The sequence below is a fragment of the Protopterus annectens genome, chromosome 3.part0 (assembly GCF_019279795.1).
Source record: "Protopterus annectens isolate FY-2018-M chromosome 3.part0, PAN1.0, whole genome shotgun sequence".
In the NCBI taxonomy this organism is placed as follows: domain Eukaryota; kingdom Metazoa; phylum Chordata; order Ceratodontiformes; family Protopteridae; genus Protopterus; species Protopterus annectens.
The window spans coordinates 435,550,555-435,569,411 of record NC_056731.1 but is presented as its reverse complement, the minus strand read 5'-3'; positions in this window follow the sequence as shown (position 1 = coordinate 435,569,411).

Sequence of the window (18,857 nt, the reverse complement as noted above, 5' to 3'; positions counted from 1 at the left end):
CACCCTAGCCCAAAGGTTCCTAGAATTCATAAACTCAAATGCAATGGAACAACTAGTCACCACTCCCACAAGAGGAGATAATATACTAGACCTGATCATCACAAACATGGGGACACAATGCTCCACACCGGAAGTATACCCGTCATTGCTGAGATCAGACCATAAATTAATCTCACTGGAAATACACATCCCACCCCCACCCCCTGCACAAAAGACCACAGTGAAGAATTTCTCAAAAGCCGACTTCACACTTCTTAAGACTGAAGTGGTATCCTTCAAGGCCCCTGGGCCACTGGAAATCACAGACCACACCACTGAATCCTTTATAAACACTTTCTACGGACACCTTCAAGAATGCATGGATCATGCAATCCCAAATAAAACCAAGACCCATTCTCCCAAAGGCAGGCATCCTGTCTGGTGGACCCCGATCATTAACAAACTTTACAACAGCAGGAGGAAGCTACTACATGACAGAGCAAAATCCCTAAAAGGGAAGGCATCTCTGATCAGTACTAGCAAAAAACCACGATCACTCATAAAATCATCCAAGGCCAACTTTGACAGAAAAATCGCAAAGGACACAAAAGACAATCACAAGGCCTTCTTTACTTATGTTAGAAACCTGGGTGGAAACTCCCAGATATGCTCAGAGTTAGTCCAAAATGACACAAAATATACTGAACCCACAGACATTGCCAACATTCTGGCAGACAGGTTCAGTGCAAATCCCCCCCCCAAAAGGAGAAATATCTATCCCAGCAGAGTGTAGCCTCCCTAACATCTCAGATGCCCAGGTGAGAGCCACCCTCTCCAAAGCTAAAAACACAGCATTAATGGGACCAGACGGTGTCCCGGGTTCATGCTACATGAACTCCAAGAAGAACTAAACCAGCACATAAGGCTGCTGTTTAATCTCAGCCTTACTACAGGATACGTACCCAAAGAATGGCGTACAGCAACAGTGGTCCCACTCCACAAAGGAGGTGCTTCTACAGACCCTGGAAATTAACGCCCCATAAGCTTGATGAGCCTGGTCTGCAAAGCTATGGAGAGGATCATTATGGAACTCATAAACAAAGACATTGGGGACCTACAGACACTGGATCCTACCCAATTTGGCTTTGTCAAGGGCAGATCCTGCCTTTTGAACCTGGTCGACTTTTTTGAAACAGTCACTAAGGCCATTGATGAGGGTAAGGCAGTTCACACTGCCTACCTTGACCTTGCAAAATCTTTCGACACAATACCCCACTCGGGCATTATAGACAAGCTCACCAGCTCAAATGTAAACCCATATGTCATAAGATGGGTTGCAAACTGGCTCAAGGACAGAACCCACAAGGTCAGAATTGCTGGAGCCATGTCAGACTCTAAGCCAGTCACAAGCGGTGTCCCACAGGGCTCTGTCCTGGGACCCCTCTTGTTCAGCATTTATTTTTCCGAGGTGCAAGCAAACATAGGAGGATTGTTGCAGAAAAAGTTTGTAGATGACTGCAAACTGGGCGCCATAATTGATACTCCAGCGGACACAAGCATCCTTCAGAAAGGCCTCATAGAAATGGATAACTGGTGCCAGAGCCATGGCTTTAAACTGAACGGCAAAAAATGTATAGTCATACCCTTTGGGAAAAACAAGGTACCCGCAAATTACCACATAGGTGGTAATCCATTAAGTTCGGAAAAAGTAATCAGGGACCTAGGGACACAAGTTGACAGTAACCTCTCATTTGACACTCACATTGCCAAGGTGGCTAGGAAGACCTTCTATATTGGCCGCCTTATCATGAAAGCATTCACATCTACATCAAGAGAGGTCATTGTGCCCCTATACTCTTCTCTTATCAGGCCCATAATTGAGTACAGTGCCCCATTTGGGATGTACCTTACCCGACACCTGCAGCAGTTAGAAAGACCCCAAAAGTACCTCACCAAGAGGATAAAGGGTCTCAAACATTTGTCATATGCTGCCCGGCTGAAGAAACTCCAGCTCTATTCAGTCACATACCACCTACTCAGAGGCGATCTATGCCTGATGTACAAGGCCATGTCCAATCTGGAATTAATGGACATGCTTCACCTCAGAAAATCCAAATCCATCAGAGCCACGAGAGCGAGAGATTTGAACCTCAACACAGAAATAAATAGGATGTGCTGGAGGGGCAGATTCATAACCCAGAGGCTCCCTACACTCTGGAACAGAATCCCAGTGCATGTAGGCAGAGGCCCTCACTGACTCTCTTCAAGAGAAATCTTGACGAGTGGATGGGAGATTGTAGGTTTACACCGGGGTTCATCTCTGTGTCACTACTAGACAGAGGCACAGTAAACTAAACCCTAAATGGGCAAAATATTCACATTCCAAGGGGTGGCGAAAGCCACACACTCTCTGGCTAGGCTTATAAATGCCCTAGGGCAGATAGCCTAGTATGAACCTATGAACCTATGAAGATACAAATTGTACAGGACACTAAGGATAATCACAAGGCTTTCTTAACTGATGGTAGGAACCTTGGTGGAAATTCACAGATATGCTCAGAATTACTCCAAAATTACAAACAATACACCAAACCCACACACATTGCCAACATCCAACCTGACAGGTTCAGTGCAAAATCCCCCCCCCAACCAAAATGCCAAATATCTATCCCAGCAGAGTGCTGGCCCCCTGACATTGCAGATGCTAAGGTAACAGCCAGCGTCTCCAAAGCAAAACACACAGCATCAATGGTACCAGATGGTGTCCTGGGCTGCGTCCAACATGAACTCCAAGAAGAATGGAACACCAAATAAAACTACTGCTCAGTCTCAGCCTTACCACAGGATATGTACCCAAAGAGCAGTGTACAGCAACAGTGGTCCCTCTCCACAAAGGTGGTGCCTGAATGGATACTGCAAACTATCACCCCAGAATCCTAGCTAGCTTGGTCTGCAAAGCTATTGAAAGGATCATCATGGACCTCAGAAATAAAAATATTGGGGAGCTACAGACACTGGACCCTACCCAGTGTGGCTTTCTTAAGGGCAGATCCTGCCCCTTAAACATGTTTGACTCATTTGAAACAGTCACCAAGGCCATTGATGAGGGGAATGTGGTCCACACAGCCTATCTAGACCTTGCAAAAACCTTCCATACAATACCCCACTTGTTCATTATAGATAAGCTCACCAGCTTAAATATAAACCCCTATTCTAGTAGATGGGTTGCAAACTAGCTCAAAGACAGAACTGACATGGTCAGAAATGCTGCAGCCATGTCAGACTACAAACCAGCTACAACTGGCATCCCACAAGGCTCAGTCCTGGGACCTCCCTTGTTTGGTATATATTTCCCAGAGGTACAGGCCAACATGGAAGGACTGTGTCTGAACAAGTTTGCAGATGACTAAAAACTGGGCACCATATCTAACCCTCCAGCTGACACAAGCATCCTACAAAACGGCCTCATAGAAACATACAACTGGTGCCAGAGCCATGTCATCAAGCTAAATGCAGAAAAGTGTATAGTCATCCCCTTTGGAAAAACAGTAAGTGCCCACCAATTACCACATAGGTGTTAACCCATTAAGTACTTTAGAAGTAATAAGAGACCTGGGGACACAAGTTGATAGAAATCTTGCATTTGACAACCATGTGGCCATAGTGGTTAGAGAAACATATCATATACCCTCCTAATCATGAAGGTATTCACATCTAGATCAGGGGAGGTCACCGTGCCTCTTCAGTCATCCTTCATCAGCCTCACAATTGAGTACAATGGCCCTTGTGGGATGTACCTTAGCAGACACCTCCAGCAACTGGAAAGACCCCAAAAGTACCTCACCAGGAGGATCACAGGGTTCTAACAGATGCCATGTGTTGCCTGATTAAACAAACTGCAGCTCCACACAGTACCATACTGCCTGTCCAGAGGCGATCTGTCCCTGATGTATAAAGCCATGTCCAAGCTGGAATCAATGCACATGCTGCACCTTGTAAAATCTGAATGCCAGTGAGCTATGCACATGAGAGACCTGAACCTCAGCACTGACATAAATAGGACATGCTGTAGTGATTGATCCGTAACCCAGAAGCTCCCTCCACTCTTGAGTAAACTCCCAGTCCAGGTTAGCCAGAGAGTCCCTCATTGACTCTCTTCAAGAGGACTCTTGATGAGTGGATGGGAGATGGTAGATTTACCCTGGGTATCACTTTTATGTCACGAGTAGACAGAGGCACAGTATACTAACCTTAAAAAATGTCATGGCAAACTCCAGTTAAAATGTGTGTTGAAGGACAAACACACTGACTAGCATTAGAAATGGCCTAGGGCACATAGCTAGTGTTTGTCAATGTCCACCCAAGTTGTGGAATACACTACTAATGTTGGACAAGTCTGATTTAAGTAGTCCATAGCTGAACAAAATGCAACATGGTCATATTTGCACAATTGGCCCTTAACCAGTCGGGTGTGCTCAGTATGAATATTTAAAGCAGTGATAGGACTGAAACCCAGGATACTGTCCACCACAGTGAAAGTACTGAACCAGTACACTATACGATATTATGGTGTTTGGTCAGTATGAAAGAATGTTGACAACTGTATGCAAACTATCCCATGGAAACCCTGCAGGCACAGCATAATCCCTGTTGGGTTCAGACACAAAGCAGTTGGGCAGTAAGAACACAACATGACTTCCAACACACAACTATAAATGTGAAATACTGTTGAAGTTCACACACAACCACAAATGTGGCGGACCTCAGATCTCAACATATGGAAAGCTCACACTGGGCATGCTCACACACTTTGATAAATGAGACATATGTCAGGCAACAAGCCATGGAAAGCCTGAACTGGGCATGCTCACACACTTGGGCCATGTCTCAGTATAGCAGTTGGCCACACATATCTGGCATTTGTATGTGTTAAGCCAGGAAACTCCCACAATACAGCAATCTGCCCAGTGCACACAGTTAAATGACAACAGAGACATAAGTAATATAGTGGATCCCTCTCATATTCAAACATCTTCCACAGATACACAAGTTGTTCATAGAAACAGGGAAAGCTATGGCAATAAAGACCTGCAAACAGTTTATCAGCAACAAATATTGTGCATCTGAAACTTAAACATATGGGTATAGAGGTCAATACTAGGCTGTTTGCCCTAGGGAATACATAAGCTTAGCCAGAGTGTATTTGGTGTCTGCCTCCCCAGTACAGTAGGCTACTGTGCCTCTGTAAAGTAGGTCACAGAAGGCACCGTTTAAGGCTAGTGTGCTGTGCCTCTGTCAAGCAGGGAACAGTGGAGATCCCAGGGGTTGAGTTTGCAATGTCACATCCATGTGGCTGGAGTTTGCTGGAAGAGGGTTGGTGAGGAGTTATAACATTAATTGGGATTCAATTCCAGACTGGGGGGAGCCTGATCTGCAGTGTCTGGACAATTTCACTGTCAACACTTGCAAGTGATAATTTTGAGGGATTGAAGTGTCTTGCCAATACTGTTCAGAGATGTCCTCCCTTTGTGGGATATTGCTCTGTAATGTATTATCTCCCTCCTTCTGTTGTACAGCTTATATATGGCTAGTGTAAACCAGACAGGTCTCCTGTTGTGGAGGAGTCTTGGTTTTATTTGGGATAGCATGATCAATGCAAACCTTCCGGATGCTCATCAAATGCATTTGTCAAGGATTCTGCAGATTGGCCTGTATAATCCTCCAGCATGGGTCCTTTGAAGTATTCCACCCCAGTCTTCACAAGTGCAAAGTCTACTTTTGATAAATACTTTGTTTGCAGTGATTTCCTTGCCTGGGGGTGGGGATGGGATATGGATGTCCAGGGAAAGTTGGTTATGGTCAGATATTAACAATGGTGGTCTACCTCTGGTGTGGAACATAGAGTCCCCATGTTGCTGATGGTCAGGTCCAATATGTATTCCCCCTTGTGGCTGTGGTGATTGGTCCTGCCACAGCACATGGATTCACAAATTGTAGTGGCTGTAGGGTGATGTTGTTGAGGCCTGAGTACTTCCCCCACTCAATATTTCTGTACCTGAAGGTAACCACTGTAATGGTGTATGTGAACACCTTCATATCCTACACTGTTCCCAGGGAAGCCAAGTGTGGTTCCTGGATATGGGAGGGGAGGTCTGAACTGGTTGTGTTGTGTGTTACAAGTCCTGTGGTCACGAAGCATGGTATAAAACATAACCTGGTAGTGCTGATGTGCACATGTGACTCTGAAGTAGGCATCTGTTAATGCATATATATGCTATCCCCCATACTGACGGATAGTAATAGATGTACATACCTCTTTCTAAATAATGATGTCAGCACCCTATAAATACTGCAGGAGAAACAAAGACACCCAGTAATTTGAATAGCGCACTCCGCTAATGTGTCTCTCAAGTGTCAAAACATTGTTAGGTAGGGGTTTGAATCCTGCAAATGTTCAGTGTGTGTGTGTTTGGGGGTGGTTATGGTGTGTGCAATTTTCTTGGAAAGAAATGGCCCTTTTGGCATCTGGAAGAACACACTACATGATGTACATTCCTCTTTCGAAACACTGATATTTTCAGCACCCTATAAGTATAGCAGGAAAAGGGAAACGTCCCAGTAAAGCGAATAGTGCACTCTGCGAATGCGTCTTTCTCTCTCAAGTGTCATAACTTAGTTAGGTAGGGGTTTGAATCCTGCAGCTGCTCAGTGTGTGTGTTTGGGGGGTTAGGGTGTGTGCAATTTTCTTGGAAAGAAATGGCCCTTTTGGCAACTGGAAGAACACACTACATGATGTACATTCCTCTTTCGAAAGACTGATGTCAGCGCCCTATAAGTATAGCAGGAGAAAAGAAACTTCCCAATAATGTGAATAATGCGCTCCACTAATGCGTCTCTCTCAAGTGTCATAACATAGGTAGGGGCTTGAATCCTACAACTGCTCAGTGTGTGTGTTTTGGGGGGGGCAGGGTGTGTGCACTTTTCTTGGAAAGAAATGGCCCTTTTGGCAACTGGAAGAACACACTACATGATGTACATTCCTCTTTCGAAAGACTGATGTCAGCACCCTATAAGTATAGCAGGAGAAGCAAAACTTCCCAATAATGTGAATAATATGCTCCGCTAATGCATCTCTCTCAAGTGTCATAACATAGTTAGGTAGGGGCTTGAATCCTACAACTGCTCAGTGTGTGTGTTTTTTTGGGGGGGCAGGGTGTGTGCACTTTTCTTGGAAAGAAATGGCCCTTTTGGCAACTGGAAGAACACACTACATGATGTACATTCCTCTTTCGAAAGACTGATGATGTCAGCACCCTATAAGTAAAGCAGGAGAAGGGAAACCTCCCAATAATGTGAGTAGCGCGCTCCGCTAATGTGTCTCTTTCAAGTGTCATAGCCTAATTAGGTAGGGGCTTGAATCTTGCAACTGCTCAGTGTGTGTGTTTGGGGGGGAGAGGGTGTGTGCAGCTTTCTTGGAAAGAAATGGCCCTTTTGGCGACTGGAAGAACACACTACATGATGTACATTCCTCTTTCGAAAGATTGATGATGTCAGCACCCTATAAGTATAGCGGGAGAAGGGAAACCTCCCAGTAATGTGAATAGTACGCTCTGCTAATGTGTCTCTCTCAAGTGTCATAACATAGTTATTTAGGGTGTGTGCACTTTTCTTGGAAAGAAATTGCCCTTTTGGCAACTGGAAGAACACACTACATGATGTACATTCCTCTTTTGAAAGACTGATGATGTCAGCACCCTATAAGTATAGCAGGAGAAGGGAAACCTCCCAGTAATGTGAATAGCGCACTCTGCTAATGTGTCATAACATAGTTAGGTAGAGGTTTCAAATCCTCCAACTGTTCAGTGTGTGTGTTTGGAGGGGGGATTAGGGTGTGTGCAATTTTCTTTGAAAGAAATGGCCCTTTTGGCAACTGGAAGAACACACTACATGATATACATTCCTCTTTCAAAAGACTGATGATGTCAGCACCCAGTAAGTATAGCAGGAGAAGAAAAATCTCCCAGTAATGTGAATAGCGTACTCTGCTAATGCGTCTCCCTCAAGTGTCATAGCATAGTTAGGTAGGAGTTTGAATCCTACCAATACGATGTGTGCTTTTGTCACACAGTTTGTCAATGTGTGGTGGGTGTTGCTTTTATTATTGTATGACATATATTATAGCAGTAATTTCATGCACACATGAGGTATGTGTGTGCCACATAGAGATATGTACCTGTGACCTTACGTAGTTCCTATGTGTGAAGCCTGCCTCATGTGAATACATGGAATTTGCATTACACAACTTTTTCACTGTGGTTTTCTGTGCAGGGGCTGGGGTTGGTATGTGAATATAGTGAGATTACTCTATGGTGTCATCTTACCAGTGAGGGATACACTTCTGGTCTGGAGCATAGAGTCCACATGTTGGTGATGATCAGGTGCAGTATGTTTCCCCTCTTGTGGGAGTGGTAACAAGTTGTTCCATAGCATTTGAGTGTATGGATTCTAGGAACCTTTCGCCTAGGGTGTTGGAGCTACAGTAATGCTCCCAGTCTATGTGTGGGTAGATGCAGCTGCCCAATATAATGTTGTTTGGAGACACCTTCATATATTCATGTGTTCTTAAGTAGGCCAAGTGGGTTACCTGTGTTTAGGAGGGTGGTCTGTAGCAGGCTATGAACTGGAAGGCAGTTTAACCCACTGTTAGTTGCACGTGGATAGTCTGTGATGCTTCATGCTGTGGCAACAACCTGGGGGTGTGGGTATCCTTGACATTTATTGATACTCACCCTCCTTTCATAGTTAGTTCCATGTTTTGGGGCTGTCAAGCATGGTATGAGGTGTAACCTGGTAGTGCTAGGGTGCTCTTGGGAGCCTTGAACCTGTTTTCTATTACTACACAGATATCAACATTCTCCATGGTGAGTAGAGTTTGGACTGCATGCATCTTGCGGTTTACATGTCTGACATTGAGTATCATTACTTCCATTTTCTTATCCTCTGTGCTACCTATGTCGGTGGGTTTGTGTTTTCAGCCTTACCACCAGAATGCAAAGATGTGCAGACATTACACTTTTGTAAATAATAGTGGTGTATAAAAAACTACAATGACAATCACACTGTTAATGCATCAGGCATGCTGGGATATACCCACAATGATATCATTACACTGTACTGTTAACAACATAGGTTCATAGGTTCATACTAGGCTATCTGCCCTAGGGCATTTATAAGCCTAGCCAGTGTGTGTTTGGCTTTCGCCACCCATTTTTAATTAATTTTGCTATGCCCTTTTTCGAGGTTAGTATACTGTGCCTCTGTCTAACAGTGACACAGAAGTGATACCCGGGGTAAACCTACATTCTCCCATCCACTCATCAAGATTCCTCTTGTAGAGAGTCAATGAGGGACTCTGCCTAACCCGGACTGGGATTTCATTCCAGAGTGAAGGGAGCCTCTGGGTTATGAATCTGTACCACCAGCATGTTCAATTTATTTCAGTGCTGAGGTTCAAGTCTCTCGAGTGCATAGCTCGATGGGATTTGGATTTTCTGAGGTGCAGCATGTCCATTAATTCCGGGTTGGACATCACTTTATACGTCAGGCACAGATTGCCTCTGAGCAGGTGGTATGCCACTGAGTAGAGCTGGAGTTTCTTTAACCGGGCAGCATATGGCATCTGTTTGAGCCCTTTGATCCTCTTGATGAGGTACTTTTGGGGTCTTTCCAGTTGCTGCAGGTGTCTGGTAAGGTACATCCCAAAAGGGGCATTGTACTCAATTATGGGCCTGATGAGGGATGAGTAAAGAGGCATGATGACCTCCCCTGATCTAGATGTGAATCCCTTCATGATTAGGTGGGCTATATAAAATGTTTTTATAACCACTTTGGCCACGTGGTTGTTAAATGAGAGATTGCTATCAACTTGGGTCCCCAGGTCCTTAATTACTTCTTCTGTACTTAATGGATTACCACCTATGTGGTAATTTGTGGGCACTTTGTTTTTGCCAAAGGGGATGACTATACACTTTTTGGCATTTAGCTTGAGGCCATGGCTCTGGCACGAGTTGTCTCTTTCTATGAGGCCTTTTTGGAGGATGCTTGTGTCGGCTGGAGAGTCAATTATGGCGCCCAGTTTGCAGTCATCTGCGAACTTGGTCAGCCACAGTCCTTCCGTGTTGGCCTGTACCTCCGAGAAATATATACCGAACAAGAGAGGTCCCAGGACTGAGCCTTGTGGGATGCCACTTGTAACTGGTTTAGCGTCTGACATGGCTCCAGCAATTCTAACCATGTGGGTTCTGTCCTTGAGCCAGTTTGCAACCCATCTAGTGACATAGGGGTTTATATTTAAGCTGGTGAGCTTATCTATAATGCCCGAGTGGGGTATTGTATTGAAGGCTTTTGCGAGGTCCAGGTAGGCTGTGTGGACCACCTACCCCTCGTCAATGGCCTTGGTGACTGTTTCAAAGAAATCGACCAGGTTTAAGAGGCAGGATCTGCCCTTAACAAAGCCGAACTGGGTAAGATCCAGTGTCTGTAGGTCCCCAATATCTTTATTTATGAGGTCCATGATGATCCTTTCCATAGCTTTGCAGACCAAGCTAGACAGGCTCATGGGGTAATAGTTTCCAGGATCCCTTTGATGCGGCACCTTTGTGGAGAGGGACCACTGTTGCTGTACGCCACTCTTTGGGTACATATCCTGTAGTAAGGCTGAGATTGAACAGTAGTTTTATGTTTGGGTTTAGCTCTTCCTGGAGTTCATGTAGGACGTAGCCCGGAACACCGTCTGGTCCCATTGATGCTGTGTTTTTTGCTTTGGAGAGGGCGGCTCTTACCTGAGTATCTGAGATGTCAGGGGGGCAGCACTCTGCTGGGATTGATATTTGCCCTTTTGGTGGGGGGGGGGGAGTTTGCGCTGAACCTGTCAGCCAGGATGTTGGCAATGTCAGTGGGTTTGGTGTCATTTTGGACTAATTCTGAGCATATCTGGGAATTCCCACCCAGGTTCCTAAAATAACTAAAGAAAGCCTTGTGATTATCCTTAGTGTCCTGTGCAAGTTTTCTCTTGAAGCTGGCCTTAGACGATTTTATGAGTGCCCGTAGTTTTTTGCTAATACTGATCAGAGATGCCTTCCCTTTTTGGGATTTTGCTCTATCATGTAGTAGCTTACTCCTTCTATTGTATAGTTTGTTTATGGCTGGGGTCCATCAGACAGGACTTCTGCCTTTGGAGGATTGAGTATTGGTATTATTTGGGATTGCATGATCCATGCATTCCTGAAGGTGTTCATAGAATGCGTTTATAAAAGATTCTGCGGTCTGGGCTGTATTTTCCACATGCCCGGGGGCTTTGAAGGATTACACCTCGGTTTTGAGGAGTGTGAAATTTGCTTTAGAGAAGTTTTTCATTGTGGTTTTCAGGGCAGGGGGTGGAGTCGGGATGTGAATATCCAGTGAGATTAGTTTATGGTCTGATCTTACCAATGAGGGATACACTTCTGGTCTGGAGCATAGAGTCCCCATGTTGGTGATGATCAAGTCCAGTATTTTTTCCACTCTTGTGGGAGTGGTAAGAAGTTGTTCCATAGCATTTGAATTTATAAATTCTAGGAACCTTTGGGCTAGGGTGTTGGAGCTAGAGTAATGCTCCCAGTCTATGTTTGGGTAGTTGAAGTTGCCCAATATAATGGTGTTTGGAAAGACCTTCATATTTCCCAGTGTTCTCAGGAAGGCCAAGTGGGGTTCCTGGGTTTGGGAGGGTGGTCTGTTGCAGGCTATAAACTGAAAGGCAGTTTTACCCACTGTTAGTTGCACATGGATAGTCTCTGATGCTTCGTGCTGTGCCACCAACCTGGAGGTGTGGGTATCTTTGACAAATATTGATACTCCCCCTCCTTTTGTGGTTCGGTCCAAGTTTTGGCGCTGAAAAGCATGGTATGAGGTATAACCTGGTAGTGCTGGGGTGCTCTCGGGAGCCTTGAACCAGGTTTCTGTTAATGCACAGATATCGATGTTCTCCATGCTAAGGAGAGTTTCAAGTGCGTGCATCTTGTGGTTTAGACTTCTGGCGTTGAGTAGCATTACTCTTAGTTTCTTATCCCTTGTGATACCTATGGGGGTGGGTTTGTCTTTTGAGCCTTGTCTAAAAAAGGCACTATGGGTTAGTAAGAGCCTTTGCCAATATCCAAAAGCCCAGGGTTGACAGGTGCAAGCCATCCCTAGCTAAGCATCGAGGCTTGTCGAGCATGTCATGCCAGGCTGACAGGCATTGGATCCCCTTTGAATGACACCAATACTTAAGCCAATTGTTGAAATTGATCATCTTGTCTTCATATTATGGCATCATTCTTGGTGAGGGTAAGATGCTACTCAAGGTCAGGGTCATACCGGCCTGGGCTACATGCTCAGAGAGCTCTCTATGTCTCTTTTCATGTAGTCCAGGGAGGTACGTCTCAGGTCATTCACACCAGCATGGACAATGACTGAGTCATATTTGTACCTGCCTTGGAGTGACCTGAGTGCTTGTGTTATGTGTCGGATCCTAGCACCTGACAGGCAGCTCATCGTGACCTTCTCCTTGTTCAGCCTGGTGAGCGGGACGTCAGTGTGCCTGACGATAGAGTCACCTATTACAAGTGTATCAGGTGTGTTGTTTAGCCTTAAGGGCTGTGACTGTTCGGCACACTGGCTTTGTGAGCTATGTGTTGCATGTGTTTTGTTTTGGGGTAGCGGTTGCTTGGGTGTCTGCTTTGGAAGTCTCTGCTGCTTAGGCAAATTTTTCTTTAGAGCCTCCGAGTATGTTTTTGTGTGTTTATGTGTTTGGTTTGCTGTCATAGTAGGTCTATGTGAGACTGGAATTGTAGTGAGTGTGGTTTCCTTCTCCTCCTGACTGGTTTCGCCAATACTGAGTTGTGAGAGCTTAGCCTCCATTATGGCTGTATGGTTGCATCTCTCACATGTGTTGGAATTTGTTGGGAGGAGGAGAGGGTTGTCTGTGTACATAAGGCAGTTTTAACATTGCCTCAAGATTCCCAGATTCACCAGCTGGACTGGAGAGGAGATTGACAACTGACCTTTGGACATGCTAGAATGGTATTGGGAATTCCTTTATAATTGAAAAAAGGGCCAATGGGGAATGAGGTACTCAAGGGGAGTTTGTGAGGGTGTAGTGCTTTTAATTTTTTAGTGCTGACTTATATAATTGCTTTAGTGAGCAAGTCCCAGGGAACTGAAATGCAATGTGTTACAGGTAACTTAAATGCTAAAACGACAAACAGTAACTTTCTTTCAAGTGAAACATGATAATATTACTACAGTTCTATGTAGTCACCCTGTGCATCAGCTCCATGTTATCCTGTTCCTGCATCAATGTGACAGATTGCAGGAGGTTGCACAGTTTCATCATATGCACAGGGTGTGTACTTGGTATGCCTGAGTCTGCCACTGATACATCCAGTTGACATGTATGTGTGTGTGTGTGTGTGTGTTAGTGAGGGACAACAGTACAACATGGGCAATGTTGATGCAGTGTGTGTGTGTATGTGTTAGCCCTAGGTGTTAGCATTATGCATGTGTGTATGCATGCACACAGTTCCACCTCATGGCTGCCATATACGGGTGTTTGTGGACAGCCACAGACTATACCTGCCAGGTCATACAGATCACTGTCTCTGGCCATGGACACGCTACCTGTGCCTGTCAGGGGTGCTACGGACAGTATCAGGTACTAAGCCAGACTGGGTACTGTCATCAGAAGCAGTTGGTTGATGACTGGACACATGTCCCTGCTGGGACTGTCAAGAGCCATGTGCACGTGGTCTCCTAGGGCGGTCTGATGACAGCACAGACCCAGCATTGCTGGGGCTGGTACTGGCACTATGGGAGCAGCTGCGGGTTTGTTGTCGTCAGCAATGACTGCCAGCTGCTAATGTTGCTGGCATACGTCCACGTCGATGCCTCAACTATTCTGCATTGCCCTGGCTCATGGACATGTAGTTGTGGAACAGATCTAATGTGTCCCCCAACGTCTGTCAATGACCTTGCCAACAGTACGGATGTCAGCCGCAACGTCACGCATAGTGTCATTCATAGCAGTGCGATGTGCTCTAAGCTCCCTCAGACCCTGTCTGGTGTACCGTTCCATACGTGCCTGAGCCTGCATTACAGCCCAGAACATAGCTGAGGTTGAAAGACCTCTGCGGGCACGTCTTACAGGGGCAGTACAACCACGGATGCTCCCACGAGAACCCCTGGACATCTGCCTGTGTTGTACCATGTCAGGACACTGGCCATGGCTGCTGTGAGGGGATGCATGTGCCACTGATACCACATTACCCTGGTCAATGCCCACTGTATGCTGTCCCTCAGCTAAGGACATTGGTGACAATGGATGTATCGGCAGGATGACTGTGCATATTGATGGGGTTGACTGCTGTGTACTGTCGATTGGCTGACCAAAAACAGACCCTGACACTCCTCCCTGTGCCATTACACATGTATCATCATTATCACTATCCCTAGCAGTGGCTTCAGGTTCCCTGCTGCACACCACCAGAGCAACACCAGAACCTGTGAGAGGAAGACAGGAAACACAGTTTACAATGTGTACACAATGTTACCGCAGATGCACACGGGCACATGCACACATGGGCACATGCACACATGCGCACATGCACACATGGGCACATGCACACATGAGCACATGCACACAGGCACACAGGCACACATGCACACAGGCACACATGCACACATGGGCACATGCACACATGAACACATGCACACATGCACACATGCACACATGCACACATGCACACATGCACACATGGGCACATGCACACATGCACACATGCGCACATGCACACATGCACACATGGGCACATGCACACATGGGCACATGCACACATGCACACATGCACACTCCTCAGTACATGAGATACAAACACACACACACAAACACACCTGAAATCCAACACATAACAATACTGTTTGAGGGTATTATTACTATTATTATCATTAGTATTAAAAGTATTGTTATTACACACTCACCAGCATGGATTGGCTGCCTTGCTGTTACTCCAGAGGGACCTGCACAAATAAGAAAGTTATTGCCAGTGGGCACAACTGTGCCATTGATACTGTGAGTATGATACAGTACAGTAGTACAACAGTTGACTTTCACAGGTGTACTGCTGATATTGAGAATATAAATCTTGCACAATAATGTCCAGGATAACTGCTACAAACACAGTACACATCTCACACATGCATAAACTACCAGTGCAGAGAACAGTCAACTACAGATATGGCATGTTACCTGCACACTCCATGTCCACATGCTGGGTGGCTCCAGCCTCCATCATTACACACGTCTGTTGTTGGGCTGGAGCCATAACACTTAGGAGGAGTTCCTCCAGTCTGGTGAGGGGGGGTGTATAAGTACCCCACCACCTGTGGCAAGCTGTTGCCTGTGGATATTAGATGCATGCTGATGGACATTTCTAATTAAATCACTGCAGTGATGGCGTACCTGCTCATATGTCTGGTTATGCATGCCTATGTCATTTACCCGGCGGACAAGGTCTTGCCACAGTGCAGCCCTCTCCTGCTGGTTCTGGCTGGTCCAGGAAAAGAGTGTTGAAAAATCCTGCACCAGGCTCTGGTGTATCTCCTCATCCTCTGCTGCCAAATAACAGGGATTGCGCTGATGCACCATTGCCCTGGATGGAAAAGGAAAATATGTGAGCAAGTAACATGCACACATAATACTCTACTGTACAGATATCACTGAACTGCCATATATAGCATCTGTCTGTCTATCAGGGGATACACATGTAAATTACCACATATCAGTGCTCAGCCAGCAACTGTGTGACAGTGCCTGCCACACTCCTTACAACAAACTAGTATTCACCAGCACTCAGTACACTGTTTGAGGTCCAATGCACAACCTCACACTGGGGGTATGTATTAAGGTAATGGATGGGGAATATTGTCATCTCATGCAATGCATGCAATGCTCAGTTACAATTTCAATGGTAATGCACCCTAGTCTTTGCGGCCATACCCCTACCCATACCGCAGTCATATACACGGAACCACAGCACAACATATGGCAATGTAGTATGTTTGTATCCCAATAACTGACACATCTTTCTCTGGCCTCACACCAAGGACACACACTACCATGACAGACACAAAGTCATGCTGAGCAATCACACCATTACAGACCTTGCACACAGTCAGTGGCACACTCATTCCACCTCACATAGTTGGTATTGCAATGAGTACATGTGTGTGTGCATTGTGTCATAGGTAGGTAGTATGCTATTGGCCCTGGGCCTATGGCAGCATACTGTTAGCAACCTTCAACTACATATGTATGTCCAGCCTTCACTAACAGTTGCAGTATGACCCTTGCCCTATGCACATCTTCATATAAATATAGATACAGACTGCTAACACATATGGAGGGTTCACAGTATGTAGATTATTAGATTATGTACTTTACATTACCTTTGTTTCTGACTGCTGATTTGGATGGCTTGCTGCTGGCTGGCTTGCTGCTGGCTTGCTGCTGGCTGCCTTGCTGCTTGCTGGCTTGCTGCTGGCTGGCTTGCTGATTTTCTTTTTACTATTTTTTTTTTGGTCTCTCTCTCTCTCTCTCTCTCTCTCTCTCTCCCTCCAGTTGCTGCAATGATATTATTGCATGTGTTGACTGGGAGTACAGGCTGCTTTTGTAGGTATCTGCACATGTGCATGTGATGGCCTCTGCACGAATTGTTAGCCAGCATTTACTAATTGCATGCAGCCTGCTGTGTGGTAATTGCAGTTCTCACTGTGATTTCAGGACAGTGCTATAAAATGTTAGGTTAGGTAGGCGTAGCCCTTTCAGTTTTTCAAGGTGGGTACCATGCTGGTTTGCTGTGGACACTGTTCTGTGAGTGTAAAGGTCGGTATGTCTCTCATATCTAAGGCTGTGTTGTAGGCACTGAAATACATGTTGTACTGAAACCTGACTGTTGCTTCTTCCAGTTCATTCTTCTTAGTGTGTATGTTAACTGACACCGAATAATACTAATACTGTTTACATGGGAGTATGTGCTTTCCTGTGGGACTTGTGGATTAACTGGTATACAACAGTAGCTCTTGCAATTTGTTGCTATGGCTTCACTATTTAGCCTTTACATTCACTCCTTGAAGGCCTGCTAAGTGTCTTTACTGGAATGTGTTGCTATGGCTTTCCTATTTTCCATTTACATTCACTCCTTGTAATGCATGATATATTTCTTTCAGCTGCGATTCCTTATATGTTTGGTGTGGTTTGGTGGTACTGCATGCAGTCTGTTAAGGCCAAGGTGTGGGGATTGACACCTACAAGGGTATCTTATTTTGCTGCTGAGCAGTAGTGGGGCCTTGTACTTTGTACTAACAGTTATGAATATCAGGCACATGCAGTGCTTGTAAACTGCTATACTGTCCTTATTTTATTAGATGGCTACATCCTTTGATATTTCTGGGTTGTACTCCTACATGAGGGTGTGCTTGTGGAAGCAATTCTACAGCTATTCACAGAGTGTGTGACAGCAGACAGAATGATGTGCCTTTGAGTTTCTGACACTTGCAGGCCTCAGATACTCTCAGGTGTATATTTTAGCAGCCTCAGGGAATGGTACATATCAGTGGGATACACCCGTGATATATTTCAGATATTCTGCAGTTGTGACTGTGGGGTATTTTGAGCATATGTATTACTACACCATTTCTGACATGCAAGTAGTGTGTACTTTAACTAATTGAGAGTTACCATTACGTGGGATTCCACACCTTTCTGCCTACTGTTAGTACATTTCACAGGGAGTCAGTGGGGCACAGTTAACATTTGTTTGCAAATAAAGAACATCCCTGTAAATCAGTCACAATTACGAGGTCTGGCCTCTTACCTATTCAAATATGGTGCTCTGATAGTGTGTGTGGTTTGCAAGGTGCTACTGTCACATTATTACCTACTAGCATGGCTGTTTCTCTTAGCACACTAATGTAATGCAATTCCACAAGAATTGCCAGTAAAGATACAAGAAAAGCTTTGTGTAATAGCCTTACTATATTCCCTTTACATTCAGTCCTACTATTTCATGATATATTGCTTTCAGCACAAAGTTCTTGTATATCAGTCATGGCTTAGTTGTAAATCATGCAGACTAGTGATTCCAAGGTCCTGGGTTCAAGACTGACAGAGGAATTTTATTTTGCTGCTGAGCAGACTACAGGCCTTGTCATTCAGAGTGACTAAGGCACTTTTAAGCAGTTGTAAGCGGGTTAGCACTGATTTGCACAGTGCTCACGCATGCGCACTGTCGCTTAGCTTCGCGCACACACGCTTAGCTAAGCGCACACCTGCTGACTACTGCTTAAAAGTGCTTACTCTTGTGCACACCCATGCTAATTTCTTTGAAAGAAAAGAAAATGGGGAGATAGGAAAGTGGTGAAAAAGGGGGCACAAAGAGGGTAGGGCAGTAGGAAAACAAGCACGGGATTTGCAGGAAGGATGTAGGAAAGGCCTATAGCTGCCCATTTCTTTATCAGCAACAGCTGTGCATATGTGTGTAATTTGGTGTGAAATTTGAAACCTTCCACCCCTGAGAGAGGGGTGAGGACAACAAAATATGTTGTACAGCCAATTGTAATTACCAGTTGACATGTCCAGCAGACATGTCTGCAAAATGGGCAGCTATGTATGGGGCGTAATTTTTTTGTGGGAACAGAGTGCCCTTTTTTTATTTTTTTTTCAGGTAAGAGTGGAATGTGAGGTACAAGAAGTAGGTGAACACAATTGATGGGGACGGATATTTGGATATCGCTAGCCCATGAGCCCA